The sequence below is a fragment of the Mya arenaria genome, chromosome 7 (genome assembly GCF_026914265.1).
Source record: "Mya arenaria isolate MELC-2E11 chromosome 7, ASM2691426v1".
NCBI lineage: Eukaryota > Metazoa > Mollusca > Bivalvia > Myida > Myidae > Mya > Mya arenaria.
Genome location: NC_069128.1, coordinates 32,417,389 through 32,435,493, shown reverse-complemented (window position 1 = coordinate 32,435,493; position 18,105 = coordinate 32,417,389).

Genomic DNA, 18,105 nt, shown 5'->3' with positions numbered 1-18,105 from the left:
ATCATGGATGTGGGGGCTATTTTAACAAGTCCGAATCATTCGACTTCGGATGATACGGGCTTGTAAAAATAGTCCCCACAATTTCGAGCTAGCGAGACTCGACTGTATTTTAAGAGATGTCTGTGTGATTTTCCTTCTAAAATAGGCTACCACCATCCTTTAGTGCTCTTGCCTTTTTAAAGTGGTGGTCGCTCGATACGAGTTTGACTGTAGTTAATCATATTTTCAAGGCCGAGGATGAAAATGCCATGAAGTATCTATGTTCTTTTACGGTTTTGACGCGTTGTTAAGTAAACATTGCCACTCTTTTCATCACTTCGCTTAACCGATTGATTTCGGAAAATTGATTGATTGATTTAATACACAACACCGAATCAATGGTATTAGCATAAAGTGCTTAAGAAAGCAGACTTTTCCATTTTGTACATTTGTTTTTATATCGTCAGACGGAACGCCTTTTAACACTTCATTTTAACTCGTTAAACAGCCCCTTTCACTACAAACCGTCGTCTGCATTTTAATGTGGTACACGCCGCTATTGCTCAAGTCTACTGATATTAACTTCTGCTTAGTTCATCATACAATTTTGCCCTATTCAGATAGTTAGTTTCGGATCAGACGACGCGACGCTTTAGACAGATTGTACTGTTAAGTAAAAAACGATTAGCAAACATAAAGGCCAATGTCGCCTGACTACATCTTACATGAATTTAAATTTAAGTCGTCTCTAATATGTTTGTATTTTTAAAGATATAACCAGACGGTGATAGGCACATGTGGCAAATTATTATATAGGAAATAGACGCATGTTTATATGAATTATGATGCGTATATTTCTAGAAATAAACCGTTAACAGTATACATCAAACTCATAACATTGAAAGTGTTCATATATTAACAAAACAAAAAAGGAACGACATGTCACTCAGCTACATAATGGTGTTAGTTTAAACTTGAAATGCCTGAAAAATAAAAGTTATAAAGTTTCCAATATGATGGTATTTTGACAACTTAATAATTCAACAAATTAACCATTAAGTACTCATCTACTCGTACATAGGAGAGTTGCAGTAGCTGGCAGTTATAATGCCAGCGTTACGGAGGAAATGTAAACAGTTTGGATCCAGAATAGACGCCGAGTGTCTCGGTGTCGTTTCTTGCTCCAAAACGTATGTATAGCTAATCAGAGCTCAGTTTCGTATGCGTTAGATAATAAAGAATAGGGTGTAATTTGTCATATACAATGTTAATCGACGTTTATATTCTCCATGGAAGTGTGGCGTCTGATCATGATAATATTAATCCGAGCCTTCTCTGCCCCCTAAACCAGCCATTTTTACGAGTTTTGATATTTCATGTTGCTGGGTTAACTAATGGAGTTTTTTTCAATCCGGGGTAGTTCGAAACGGTGCGTGTAGTGACCATGACGGTCTGTGTTTGAGCCGTGTATTTGGTCCGGGACAGTCCGGGGGTCCGTATTGACACCGTATTGATCCGTGTTGATCCATGTTGATCCAACACGTCGAATTACCACGGATCATCCCGGATCACTCGGACTGTCTTGAACTCAACACGGAGTTATCAGTATTTCAGCTAAATTTCAGTTCGGGGCACTCCGGGACGGTCCCTTGCCACCCGTGGTTGTACCGAGTTGGGTCCGGGATAGTCATTGACGGTCCGCGGCACTATCGTGTTGGTATCGTGCTAATCCGTAGTGGTGTCTTATTGGTTCCGGGCTGTTTCGATTTTTTGCGGCCGTTGCGAGACTATCGATTCTATTCCATCGCGGATCACCTCGGATCGCCCGAAATCATGATATATCTCAATCCGCTGTGGTCCATGTTAACTAGTACGATCCGTGTTGGGTCCGGCTTTGGTGTGAGTAGCTTAACGTTGGGAATGTTCATATGTTTTTGTTTTTTTTTGTTTTGTGTTGGGTTTTACGTCACTTCGACAGTATTGCAGTCATTGCGCGACGTCCGGCTAACCTCAAGTAGAGGAAGACCCCAGAAACCCGTCTGAGTTGCACAGACGGACAACTGGGTATAACCACTGACCTACTGCAAGCCAACTGGAAGGCTTCCTCACATATAAAGATCACCTCTTGCGATGCTCGAACCCACAGCGGTGAGGGAACAAGGGATTATAAGTCGGAGACTCTTACTTCTCGGCCACGGCGGACCCTAATGTTCTGTATTAAGCACCGGTTTGATATTTGCTGTTTTTTGGAAAATATCATCGATGCTCATATAAATGCATTGCAGAGGCGTCACAAGACGGTTGTTTTGTTAGTTGTCAATTGGAGCTGTTATATAGGCTATGATTAACAAGCGTTTATATTATATATGTTGTATAGATAGATAGATAGATAGTTTATTCATAAATTCCAAAAGGCCTGAGGCCCATATGGATGCATACATAGTATACAAAAATAACAAATCATGAAGATATGGCTGACACTATTAAATGATCCAGTATACATAATTAGCATTATTTTGCGGAGAAGGTTTTGATTCCAGCAAACAGTTTAGATCCAGATCGTCATAGTACTTATTTCGGAGTAAATGTGATCTGCATCTATACTGCTGCCATATCCAGTTACTCTAATGAATTACTATATATCTATTAACATTTTTAACAGTTGAAAGGCTAAGCGCCACTAAATACAATGGCAATACATTTAAAAACAAATATTAACATATGAACCTGAACATTCATTTGAAACAAATTAACAGTTAACCAATAATATGTACTTTAAATTGTAGCAGTATGCTGTTCTCAAATAGTGTGACACCCGCAAAACCTGCATTTCACCGTTTTCTTTATTCTTTTACTATAGTGTATTTATGTATTTAATTACAAATTAAACAAAGTGTATGTTTAGCTTGTAGCATACATAAATGACAAACAATGAAGACCCAAATCAGAGAACTACTTTCAGTCGCTGTGATCTGTGAATTTATCGTTTTATTTATGTATAAAGTGTGACCATACAAATGCTACCTATAAACAAATAAAGCACACTAAACTGTCTTATGTGATACCATATGTTGTATATTTGTATAAACAACGCAAACGGGGCGGACCCAGACGGGGGGAGTAATAATACTTACTGTGATCTGCGACTGTTCCGTGCGATGGATCAGTAATCATATACGTATATAACAGTTTATTTTCGATCCGAGATTGTTAACCCATTCACAAAAAATAAGATAAACAAGAAAAAGTATCCTTTCGGATCAAAGTTGTTTTACACTCGGCCAACATTTTGCAAATATATAGGTCAACCCGTTCACTGCCTTACCCCGAGTATCGTTATATATTCAAACAACTTGGATCCGAATGAGACGCCGAGTGACTCGGCGTCTCATTTGGATCCAAGGAGTTTGAAACTTTCACAATGATATTACAAAATGTCGAGGGAGTGTATAAAACAGAACCGGAAGTTGAACAAATATCGCGCATGTGCGCGACTTGCCTTGCAGTGAACAGGTTAATAAGTGAGGTCTGAAAAGAAGGCAGGCCGGCGAAATATTGATCATTGGCAGACACAATGCCTCTCTTCTAGAGCATCTGCCTGAGTGCCTATATATTCGTATGGCGGGATGGAGTGACAGGTTAGTTATTCAAAGTCCTCGGACACCATGATGAATTTATTGTTGTTATATTAAACACCTACGACGTTAATTTGACATGTACCATTGTATCAGATTTTTATTCGAAAGTGCACCATGACGAGCCTTCTGTTTACTCTTGCCAAGCTGACCGAAAACGTATCGATGGCTTGGTGGAAAACTATTGTAACTCCTTCACATTTGTGAAGGAGTTACAATAGTTTTGCACCAAGCCTTCGGTATGCAGATCACGACTAGTTTTCTTTATTAAATGATAACCAGTGAAATAGCTGTTTATCAGAGAAAAATAAAACTATATCTATTCAAAAATCAACTCCACCGGAACTACTTTTTTGTCTTCTCTACAAAATCACATTTTTCGATCGAAAAAAAATATAGCGAACAATTTAACACTGAAGCCGAATAACTCAATGAATTATATATCTACGCTCGCGCCACATATTAACGTTGGCTTAGTGTATTTTTCTGTCGATGATAAATAGTTCTAAATATATTTTGTTCTATTCAAATGATTTGAATATTTCAATGACTGTTTAAGTATTTCATGTTTGTCATATAATAAAGAGAAAATGACTGTGTCGGTACTCGTGAAATATTTATTTATATGTCCACTACGATAAGGGAGACACCTCGCATGCTGCTCGTAGTAATATTAGTTGTCTCCCTTATCATAGTGAAAATATAAATCGATATTATACTCGAACCAACAAAATATCCTCTATTTATCTGTCAAACTGTTTTTTTTTCATCTTTAGCCTCTTCACTGTCGGAAGAAAGTATGTGTATGCGCAGTATTTTGTATGCTTCATTTTCATGCTTAGGTTATTCAATGTTTTATGAAAAATCAAAGTGGATAAGTTTCAAACCGCTTGGACCTGGATGAGACGCCGCGTCACTCGGTTAGCTGTTTGCACATGGCACATGGTTGAGGCAATCAGTGAATGAGTTAACCCTTATAGAGCTGAATTTAAAAAAAATGAATTTCGACCAATTCATTTTGACATAAAATGAGTTTTCTTGCAAAAATATAAAATATGACAAATAGTGTAGCCCCTGATCAGAGCCTGAATACGCATGTGTACCAAGTACTCGTGTGTATTTTTTTTTTTTTTTTAGTAGTTTCTTTGATTATTTAAACATATCATATGTTGTAACCATTCATTAGAATCGTCTTTTTAAGACGATTCTAATGAATGGTCGCAACATATGGTCTGATTAGGAAATAGTGATTGGAGCATCTTGGACACGCATCTTATCCTGGGGGTATCGATTTGATAACTGGTTGATGTTTATACAAACATTGGTGAATTGTACTGATACGTAGAGCAACATTGATTTAAAGTCACCCACTCTGTTTTAATACCAAGTGTGAAGTTTGCAAACTTTAAAACGCATAAAAATATAACACTAATACTACTACTACTACTACTACTACTACTACTACTACTACTACTACTACTACTACTACTACTACTACTACTACTACTACTACTACTAATAATAATAATAATAATAATAATAATAACAAAAATAAATATTTAAGCCGACTTCAAGTTCTGATGTCTTGCAAATCCGAACCAGGTTGACTGTAACTGTTTGTATCCTTGACGACAGCAGCCATTCAATGATTTACAAGCTACTGCAATTTCCTCGGAGGTTGTCTATAAATTGGTTCTTTAAGAAAGAGCACCCCTAATGGGCTATGCTATTCCCAAATAATAATTTATTCCATATTATATAATATACGCCTCTCAATGTCTCAGTAGCAGATGACTACAGAAAACAACATTGGAAATGTGACGTGTGTTCATACTGAGCATAATCCGAGCCTTCTCTGCCCATAAACCAGCCCTTTTTACGATTTTTGATATTTCATGTTGCTGGGTTAGCCTAACCCAGCAACTTGATATATCAAAAATCGTAAAAAAAAGGCTGGTTTAGGGACAGAGAAGGCTCGACTTATACTGAGCAAAGCTCCATTTTTTAAAAGCTATACAAACTCGTTGATGTCCTATTGTACAGATACTGGTCCTATTAATTAAAACAATATACTTTCAATATGAATTATTCTCAAACAAGCAAATGGAGAACATAACTAACGGAGTCGGCGTATTTTGGCCGCTATCATGTCAGGCCAACCATTTCTCCGGATTTTTCCGGAGATCTCCGGATTTTTCCGTTTTTAAAAAATACTCTCTAAATCCGTTGTTTTTAATTGTCAGCCCTCTGATCATAGGTATATTATGTTTGTTATATATGAATTTAAGGTGGAATTTACCTCTATAATTCATATAGACTGGCATTATTTCAAAATTGGAAAAGTCCATTTTAAAATTCAGCGCTCAAAGGGTTAGACTTTCTGTAAATGAAGGCTTTTGAAATTTATTTTGCAGGAAATGAAGCATTTGCTTGTGAGGAGAAAATGCTTCATTACCTACATTTTTTTCAATATAATTTAAAAATAACAATTTGTTACATCGGACGGACTTTGGCTTGTCTATTGGGGTGCCATACCTGAAAGTCTTAATTTTAGCAAGCCGCAAAAAATAGTCTGCTGAATTCTCGCGTGCTTGATCTCTTAACCTTATTCGATAACATTTAAGGAATGAAGAGATTTTTTGAACTTTGCATCGAGGTATGAAATCTAAAACCTGATCACATACTATGAAACCGCGGAGCGGTTTCATAGAATATGTGATCAGGTTTTTGATTTCATACCTCGATGCAAAGTTCAAAAAATCGATACATTCCTTATAATTTAGGATAACAATAAGTAAATAATAAAAAATATGGTATGTTACAACGTTATTTTCAATTTCAAGTCACTTGTTTACCGACAAATCGACGATGACGTCATCTTGTTTACCAGCAAAATGACGTCGACGTCAGCGCGCTTGCATTCTTTCATGTTATCATTATTGAAATCAAAAACATTGACCAACATTGACCAATCACAGAAAAGCAATGGAGAAGAAAACAAACAAAACTAAATTATTGAATTTTGGCAAAACTAGTATCTCGTTGTCAACAAACTTGCACCCGGTTCAGACGCATTGTCACTCGGCGTCTGATTCGGGTCCACGCTGGTTGACATAACTCTGATCGCGATTGGCATAATGGTAAATAACTCTTACGTTATTGGTAGGTGACTACGACTCATTCGTGCTGGCCTCTTATTAATTTTAAATACCCCCCTCCCCTCCCTCCTCGCTGTAAACTGAACATGATTTCAAGCTACTGGGGGATTATCTGAATGGGGGTACGTTTTTTCCTGATACGATACTGGATGTCGCATGGCAGGCAACGAGAGGATTCATCCCGAAACAGCATGCCATGATACGATACGGCATGACACGCCACACAATTACCTAATACGATACTGGATGTCACATGGCAGGCAACGACAGGATTCATCAGGAAACACCATGCCATGATAAGATACGGCATGACACGCCACACAATTACCTAATACGATACTAGATGCCGCATGGCAGGCAACGACAGGATTCATCCCGAAACAGCATGCCATGATACGATACGGCATGACACGCCACACAATTACCTAATACGATACTGGATGTCACATGGCAGGCAACGACAGGATTCATCACGAAACAGCATGCCATGATAAGATACGGCATGACACGCCACACAATTACCTAATACGATACTGGATGTCACATGGCAGGCAACGACAGGATTCATCACGAAACACTATGCCATGATACGATACGGCATGACACGCCACACAATTACCTGAGACGATGCGCTGCATGTCACATGGGATGCAACGACAGAAATCATAACGAAACATTATGGAATAAACGATACGGCATGACATGACACGCATTTACTTGATACGATACTGCATGGTACATGACATGCAATGACATGATTCATCACTATACAGCATGTCATGAAACGATACGGCATGACACCACACGCCATTACCTGATACGATACTACATGGCACATGGCATGTAATGACAGGATTCATCACGAATCAGTATGGCATGATACGGTACGACACGCCATTAACTGATACGATACTACATGGCACATGGCACGTAATGACAGGATTCATCACTAAACACCATGGCATAAAACGATGCGGCAAGACATGAGACGCCATTACCTGAAACGATACTATATGGCACATGACATGCAATGACAGGATTCATCACTAAACAGCATGGCATAAAACGATACGGCAAGACATGACACGCCATTACCTGATACGATTCTACATGAAACATGACATGCAATGACAGGATTCATCACTAAACACCATGGCATAAAACGATACGGCAAGACATGAGACGCCATTACCTGATACGATATTATATGGCACATGACATGCAATGACAGGATTCATCACTAAACAGCATGGCATAAAACGATAGGCAAGCCATGACACGCCCTTACCTGTACGATACTACATGGCACATGACATGCAATGACAGGATTCATCACGAATCAGTATGGCATGATACGGCATGAAACGCCAGTACCTGCTACGATACTACATGGCACATGGCACGTAATGACAGGATTCATCACTAAACAGTATGACATGAAACGAAACGGCATGACATGACACGCCATTACCTGAAACGATACTATATGGCACATGCTATACAATGACAGGGTTCATCACGAATCAGTATGGCATGATACGGCATGACACGCCATTACCTGATACGATACTACATGACACATAACATGCAATGACATGATTCATCACTAAACAGCATGGCATGAAACGATACGGCATGGCATGCCACGCCATTACCTGATACGATACTACATGGCACATGGCATGCAATGACAGGATTCATCACTAAACAGCATGGCATGAAACGATACGGCATGGCATGACACGCCATTACCTGATACGATACTATATGGCACATGGCATGCAACGACAGGATTCATCACGAATGAGCATATCATGACACGGCAATGAAACGGCACGCCTGTACCTGATACGAAACGGTACATTACGATACGACACGGTATTACGTGTAAAACATGACAAGGTGTGAAACGGAATGATACGGAACGGTATTAACGGCGCGACACGAACACGTTGACTTTACATGAAATGACAAAATCAAATTGCATGAGAACATAACTCATCATAGTTGACATGTTAATACATAACATAACACACAGCTTACACAAGTCAGAGAGCAAATTACATCATCTAAGTAAAACTATAATTCATAATTGTAAATGTTCATGTTATTGAAATAAAAAATCTATTGATTTTAACGTCATCTCGATCCACGGGAGTCCCTCACTTGCCGGAGATGAATACCTATGATCAATATTTAAAAGCATAACCACCTTTCATTATACCATACTCATAAATGGACATACGCCCAAGTCAATAGCTGTATACAGTACCACCTTTCTATAACGGTCACCTCATATGCGTATATTTTTTAGCTTTAAAGACAGATGACGGCTTTATGAAGGATGAAAACAATGCAAAAAGCTCCTGTAGGAGCTTTCTGCATTGCCTTTATCCAACATTAAGCTGCCACCCGTCTAAATATGCCACAACATTACATCTTTAAGTGGTACTGTATAACCCACAGCCTGCTTATAGTAAACAAAAGTAATAATCTCAATCAGACTGGATCTGGATCAGACGTTGCGTAATCATTTTCTTTAACCCAAATTGTAGTGAAACAAACACTACAGTTTTAATTTTTGTTTAGTAAAATTAAGTATGTAAAACAATGTTTAAACAGAAAAATAACATCAGCACTAGGCTTAGGGTCGTTGATTGCTAGCCACGGATTTATCTACACAGGCCGAATATCCTATGCAAACAGTTTGGAATGTTGGGTTTGATCTTAGATCCAAACTATTTGACTATTTGATTACATTTCTACAAACTGAGGAAGAAAATATCGTGTCACTCAACATCGCAAACATTACCCAGCATGCACAGGGTTAACCCTTTTAGCTCTAAATTTTAAAATGGACTGTTCCAATTTCAAAATAAAGCCAGTCATTATGAATCTTTTGGGTAAATTTCTGTTATTATTCATATACAACAAACAGAGAAGACCTCTTATCAGAGGGCTCCTTCAGCAGCCTTCTGATCTGGGTTTACACTGTTTGCAAATGTTGTATGAAATTGATTCCAGCACTATAAGGGTTAAACAACCATACCACCGGTCTTTTCACTCCCTTTTTAACGAGAGCTAGGCTACGTTGAGTCGTATTGTCAAAGGGTATAATTTGAGCAGATTCTAAACAAAGCGTAGAATTTACATTAAAACATACTTTAGAAATAAATTGACGGTGTGTATTGATCTATAATTGCCTAGAGTCGTGCATTATGAATAGCGTATATAAACGAGAAGCTCGGAGCATGAAGTGTTGTATAAAAGGGATTCAGAAGAGCATGAGATAAATTATACATTTTTGTAAAAATTGCGTCATTTCTTCATCTAACCCTAGTGAATTACACTCATAAGAATCGTCTTTATAAGAAGATTTATTAGAATCGTCTTGAAAAGACGATTTCAATGAGTCGTAACTCGATAGGGTTTAATGAAAAATGAGGATTTTTAATTTGTCAATACGTTTGCTATCTGGTACAATACTTAACCCTCGGATTGCCCATCGCGACTGCAGCAATATCGTCAGCCAGTATGGACCCGGATCACACACGGCGTCTGATCCGTGCTAGAGCTGTTAAACAATCGCTGGTCATCTTTACCAAAGGTTTAAATTATCATAAAGACAAGTATCTCAGCCGACACACATGTTAACGACTGGACAAGGCTATACAATATTTGCACACGGACAATATTGTAGTCTGCTCGATTTCTCGTCTGCTTTTTGTGTACAACTCGTGGTACTTGTTCACACTATAGAGAAACAAGTATCTGAGTGTCAACAAACCTTGATTCTGACCAGACGCCACATTGCTTAACGTCTGTGATTGATCTAAGCGGTTTGAACTTTTAACATGTATAACCTTAGAAGAGAGCGGTTAAGGGTACAACTATTTTCGATTTGAAATATATTGAATTAATTTATGAATATCACTTTTCATAAAAGGTTATCTGTCTAAAATGTATAAAGTTCAACATGTTTGTTGATGTAAATAAACTCCCTTCGCAACGTGACCGTATATCACCTTCAAGCACCAAGGATGGATTTTATTGAATATTGATTAATTTAGATCTGTACGTAGTTTGGAACGCTATTGAAAATATAGGTTCTTAATGAGATATTTATCCATCAGAGATTCAAGCGGTACCCCGTTGCGAAACGTGTCCTCTACTACATGTATACATGTCGTCAGAATCTTTTAAGAAAATCATTCAATTTAACCTACTTAAAAGATAAAACCTTGATGGAAAACTTAATGTTTCAGTAACAAACAGCTTGAATCCGGAAAACGAACAACGATACATTTATAGACTGAAAATTGTCAGTGCCCCCAGATAAGCATGCGCACGCCTTGATTTTCATATGTTAATCAGGGGCTGTATTCACAAATCTTTTTAGGAAAATCTTAGACTTAAGTGAAAATTTCAAATGCATATTTCCAGTTCATTTTCATTTATATTTCAATGAAACTTGTCATGATTATGCAAAACTACGTTTTTCATAAGCATAACAAGTATCATTGAAGTCGTATTGTTAAAAATAGAGAAATCTGCATTTGAAATTTAGACTTAAGTTTGATATTTTTTTGTGAATATAGCCCAAGGTTTCTTGCTCATGGATTAGTCTAATAATAATAGCATGTGGGGGAAGGGATATATTTTGTTGGGGTTGTAGTCGCCTTGAACAAACTAATATACTAATACATATTTCCAATGATATAATGACGGTATCAGCCCTCCAGATAAGCATGCGTACAAAACACATTTTTTTATATAATTTATCTTCACTAAACCCTATCGCGCTACCACTCATTAGAATCGTCTAAAAAAAAATTTCTTATGAGTGGCTTATCGATAGTGTTTGGTGAAGAAATAAGGATTTTAGTTTTTAAATATGCACATATTACCATTTACCATTTTATTTTACTGGTTGAAATCAGAAAAAAGGCAGTCCATGAATTGTATCTAAATAACGTTTTTAATACAGGCAATCCTATATCGGAAAAAAGTGTGGTTGATTATACATTGATATAGATATTTATGGAAATTTATATATGTGAACACTATGTATACCAGGTTTGGTCATCATCATTTTATTAAAAATTAGATTTTATAATGTAAGTAATTCAATTTTCTAATAGCAGTATTAAAATCAGATCGCAGTAAGTTTTACGTAAAAAAACATTTTCTTTTCATGAGTATTTGCATTCTTAAGTTAAACTATGTATAAATTTGGTAGACTCTTTGTTATAAAATTATGATTTTTCATAGGTTCTCGGTCAAAATACCAGCTCAATTTTGTTTTAAAGACGTTTGATACAGTTTTTACTGCACATCTTTCTGCACATATTTACAAAAAATATTTTTTCACTAAATATTTGCAAATTTTATATATTTTGTTCAGGTAAACAAGTTCTGTCACATTCTGCGTAAATTTAACTTGTTGTATTACCTTTAACATATATTTGTTTCTACTTTATGTGACGGGGTTAAACATGGTTTAAATAAGCTATTTTGTGAGTAAAACAGTGGTATATGTGATGCAGCTTTTAATTTTTATTTTATGTTTTAATAAACAATCTTATTTCTAAACAAGAAAGCCTATACTTTAATTCAAAATAAGTTTTTAAAATAATCAATGTCGAATTGGAGGAACATTTAAGAAAAATAGCTTGAGACCCCTCATAACGCTGGGGGACAGTGATTCTACCTGTAACATATTTCTTTTTTATATAAGCCGATATACGTATTTTTGTATGCATATTAGTTTGAAGCTCAATTTTAGTTATATGGTGATCATAGGTTTCTTCTATATTTAGACGCCGAAGCGAACGGATCAAAATCTAGGCACTCGGCTAACTGGACGTGATACGAAACCTGTGATCTTCACCGGGAGCATAGGTTTGCGTTTCGTTAGTGTTTCGTTTGCGTTTCGTTTTTCGTGTTTTTTTTTTCGTCTTTATCCTTTGCGTCTTTCGTTTGCGTCTTTCTTTCGTTTCGTTTTCGTTTACCGTTACGTTTATTTCGTCTATTTCGTCTTTTTGGTTCCAGGCGGTCCCGCAGAGAATTTTGGGTGGAAAAATCTATACAATTATATGAACCGATAGGGAATGCCTAATAAACGCATGCTTGCACTCAGTGTATCCCAATCGTTATCTTATAATAAGCTCCACAGGGAGCCACCTGCCTTTCACCAGCAACCAGCTCCAAACAGGAAAATTAGGGACGGCCTGTCTACCGAAGCATATATTTTAATTTTAGATCACACCACCCATTCGCTTTTTTCTTGGTTTCTTGTATTTCGTTTCGTTTATTTCGTTCCTTTTCGTTTCGTTTCGTTTGGGTTTATTTTTTTTCGTCTCTTTCGTTCCGTTTTATTTGCGTTTCGTTTGCGTTTCGTTCGCGTTTCGTTTTCGTTTCGTTTTCATTTCGTTAGCGTTTCGTTAGCGTTTCGTTTGCGTCTAAGTGGTTAGAGAAAACGAAATGTCAAAGGAAATAAAGGAAAAATGTAAAACACAACTTGATGAGAGAGAAAGGATAACGCAACTATATAAGTGCTGATTACTGAATCGAAGAAAAACAAAACTGGGGCGGGTGGAAAGTTTTTTAACATTATCATATGTATACAGAGCGTAATCTGAGAATTCCGACCATCTTTTCGAAAAGTATCTGCTGTAGACACATGAATAGCTAGATGAATCTGTTTGTCTTCACAATGTTACATTGAACTGCCGTAGATATTTTAAATGCAAATGTTTAACGTTTCTTCACAAATTTTGATTTAGATTGTGTTTTATTCCTAATAGGTTTTTTTTAAAATGCGTATTTAGTTTAACATTGGCTTTATATACACTGATTCACTGAAATTAGTGGAATTCTGGTGTCGGTGTAGTAATCCTTTTATTTCTTTATTAACTCGTATACTTATGATTTTTTGTTCAGTCATTGTACTTAATTTAGATATTTGGATTTCCTATAACTGCATTTGGTTATACCAGTTTGATTGTAAAGTCGGCGTGGATATAACCTATGGCGATTTAAGCTACTTTTGCATTGCATTTTACTTTTATTTAGGTTCATTATGTATGTGCTTTATACAGACGGCGACTCCTATGCAATCAATATCCGAGTTAATGGAAGGTAGTGTCAATGTAGTATTTAACACATATATTTACGATTGCTTATATCAATGGGATGGACGTGTGCTTGGTGTTTGTCTGTGGTTTCCTGTAATTCCCACAACATGGGTGGGCTTTTAGATGTGGACTTCGGAAGGTGTATTTGGCATAGCCTGCATTATATATATTCTACGTTAACCCTTTCGGCGCCATAGGCGACTTTTGTTGACATTGAAAAATGATGAAGTCCCAGACCAGACGCCGCCTTAGAAGGCGACGTCTGATCAGGGACATCACTTTTTTGAAAGAATAGTTAGTTGAAATATTAAGGTTTCGAAAAAGCCCAAATGTATCTAATTATTTCTGTTATTTATTTCGTAATATTATAAATTCTGAAACTTGTCGCAGACGACAGTTTTTAATTTGGCGCCAAAAAGGTTAAGAATTTGTTTCAACGGAGAGGCGATCCTCTCCAAACAAAATAGTGTTTTTTTTTCTTCTTTTTTTTAAACATAAAAACAATTATCTTCTTGATCGTGACTACATTATACTATTCTCAGACGGGTTTCCGGGGTCTTCCTCCACTTGGTTTAGCCGGATGTCGCGCAATGACTGCAATACTGTCGAAGTGACGTAAAACCCAACACAAAACAAAAAACAAACAAACATTATACTATTCAAACAGCATTGATCCATAACTGGACCGAGTTACCGTGAAACACGGCATATTATCTAGATCCAAGCTGATTGACATCATACCAGTGAGTTCACCATAATAAGCGTTTAATCTTAATCGGACAGCGTTTAAAATGAAATCATACGACAATTTTAAGCAGACGCCAATTTGAGCAGAAGTCAACTTTAGCAGAAAAGAATTTCAGCAGAATACAATTTCAGCAAACGACAATTGAGGAGAGGACAATTTAAGCAGACGTCTATTTCAGCAGAAGAGATCATTGCCTCAGTGGTATACAGGGTTAAAGATACAAATCTTCAGCACGATACCTTTGTTTAACATGTTTTTGTGTGTTTTGTCGCACTGTAAGTGATAGTGCTTTATTTATCTACACTCGAAGATAATCAAGTCATGTGTTAAAAATAACGTCTGCTCATGTTTTTAAAGATCTTCTCCAGTTTGCTCTATATTTCAAAAACATATAGGCAGTGTGTTAAAAAGCTTGTATCCGGATAAGACGCCGAATTACTCGGCGTCTGATCATTATCCAAGTTGTTTGTTAGTATCGCCGCTTTCTTGGTTACCGCGAAACAATGGTGAAAGAATGTGTTTCCTTCAAAGATCGATGTGACTTGGTTGGTATGAAACATTTGAAAAGAATATAAGTAGGTCGAAGATAACGACTACTCGTCCACTGCTTACTCGACTAGCATTATTACAGTGGAACGTTTGCCATTCTTTCCTATATATACGGAAAGAAAAAATATATAATTTTGAAACAAAGTTAATCGTGTAGACAGCTTTAGTATAAGGCTAATTTTACGGGGTGGACAACTTAAGTGTAAGAAAATCGTCAGATCAGACCCCATTTCCTTGTTCGTTATTTGGAAATACATGTACAATCTGTTTAAACATAATCTGGTTTATGATAGTTTGAACCGGCAATACCGATTCAAATCGGCTTATATTCGAATTGGTCTCAGGTTGGTACCGAAACAAAGTTCAATTTGATTAGTTTTCATAGTGTGTAAGCTTGTATCTAAACGATAAGCAATAGCATGTCGCTCACTTTAGCTAAACTCGTTCGGCGACGTAGTAGCCTTAAAACTCCATTGTAAATAGTGCAGTATCAGATCAGCCGCCGCCTTTCCAAGGCAGCGCCTGATCAGATATGTAACTCTTTGTAATGTATTCATGTCTAATTATAGAAGTATCGGAAAAAAGTATTGTTTTCTATATTAATATTTTTAAAAAAAATCCAGACAACAGCTATAAATTTGACGGCAACAGAGAGTAGAAGACAAGTTTGATTATAAAACACAATTGGCGCTGCGAGCATAGCGGGTCTGAGAACGCCTCGTTCAAGGAGAGAAAGAAACACAAATATTTGCCGAGTTGATTGTATTGTACACAAGGAAAACTAGCTTCTACCTTGAGAATAACACAGAGATACAAAATGTAAATACGCTGGTATAACAATATGAGAGTGTGAATGTGTTTTTTATACGTTATTCTTAACAAACTTTATCCGAGCCTTCTCTGCCCCTAAACTAGCCGTTTGAACGATTTTTGATATTTGATGTTGCTGCCTAACCCGACAATATGAACTATCAAAAATCGTAGAATGGGCTGGTTTAAGGACAAATAAGGCTCGGACTATTACCAACTAATTGTAAATCACAGTTCACGGATACAGTATTCAGTCTTGAGCCAGATCAGACGCCGACTTACTCGGAATCTGATCTGGTTCAATACTGTTTGACATTCACAGTAATACGATGTAAAACCCACCACAAAAGTGCTTCTTCGGAATACCTTGTACGTTATCGATACTGTAAATTACGTTGCGTTTGTGCTGCATTGCGATTGCGGGTTTTTTTTGGCGATGAAAGGGTAAGGATAGCGTTTCTTCCATCATTGTATGACGACCTGTCTTTATACGAGAAGAGAAAGGAGAAAAAATCTTCAAAGGTATAACCAACCACTCGTCTTGTAATCATAGGGGAGTAAAGAGAAGGGTCGTACAAGGGGGTAACGCTTTGACATCATGCGTTATTTGTAGTTTGTTTGTTTGTTTTGGTTTACGTCGCTTTGACCGTATTTTAGTCAGTGTACGACGCCCTGCTATTTATAAGTAGAGAAAACCCCCAGAGACTCGCCTGAGTTGCACAGAAAAAACCAAATTGATAGAACCCAGACCTACCGCAAGCCAGCGGGAAAGCTTTCTAACAAAAATAGTTTAAGTCCCAGGGTGAGGTTCGAACCCAAAGCGGTGAAGGGCCAGGGGATTGAGAGTCGGAGAGAATTACCCTTGGTTTCGGTGGTAGTCTTATCCACATTGAATACTCTGATAAAGTGGGTGAAAATAGCAAAAAGAAAACTGCCATTTTTGCATTGTATTGAAATCATTGTTGGAATGAAGTGTTTGATATTTAACTCACTATCTCCTAGAGACGCTTTATTGCGCATCTATTGTGGCTGATGTTTGAAGACATTATGAGACATAGAGCATTTGCTCCTCAGCTCAAATTAGAAAAATGACGTCGCTATCTAAATATAGCATAGGGGATAAAATGCTTCATGTTATACCATGTTTTTAATCGTCGTCAGTTGAAGAGGCAATAAACGGCGTATTTGAGAAGGAGCGATTGATAAACAGTTTGAAGCCAGACCTTCACTGCCGGAAGAATCTTGACGCATGCGCAATATTGCCAATATTGTCGACTGTTAATCGTATTCTTATCAAAAACGTTAACGAAAATAATAACAGAGACAGTTACAAAAACTATGACATTTTTCGACACTATATTAGTCAAACTAAGTGCAAAAAAATTACCTACTATTTAATTATTTATGTTATTTATTTCGTTAAAATAATTGATTCAGAATCTATTACAAACGACGATTCTCTATTTGGCATCGGACAAGTTAGGTTTATTTGGAATCCTGACTTCGTTTTTGCACTTTTTCACACCGCGTACACGATATTAATTAGGTGACGAGTACTGTTTAATCTTTGCTATGTTGATCTCGTAAAAAGTAGTTCATAAATTATGCGGTGAATCGATGCTGACTACTTATTGTAAACCATCAGGCCGGTCGTGATTGATCAAAAGCAACTTCATCGGAGAGCTTCGGCTGTTATCTATAAGCCTATATCAACTATTTATAATAAAATATGGCTGCTCTAAAGAAATAAGTGGCGGCTCCTTACGCCGACTATACAAACAAAACGAACGATTTCTCACAGCTGGAGTCTCACTCTGCAATTGATTAAGCAGATAATAAAAAAAACCGTTGCCATCAATAAATTAACACAAAGTCGTAACTAGCTTCACTTCGGTGACCCATTTTATTGACTCAATCTTAACATGTATAGAACCGTATACATTATAATATATGAAAGGAAAAACCTGGTCATTTATCCATTCTAGGGCACAATAACGTATACACAATATGTCCGTGTAGGCAATATGTCCAGAGCTGGCTAATGACAAGCCATTGAGTACATTTGATGATTGGCGAAATATCATATGGTT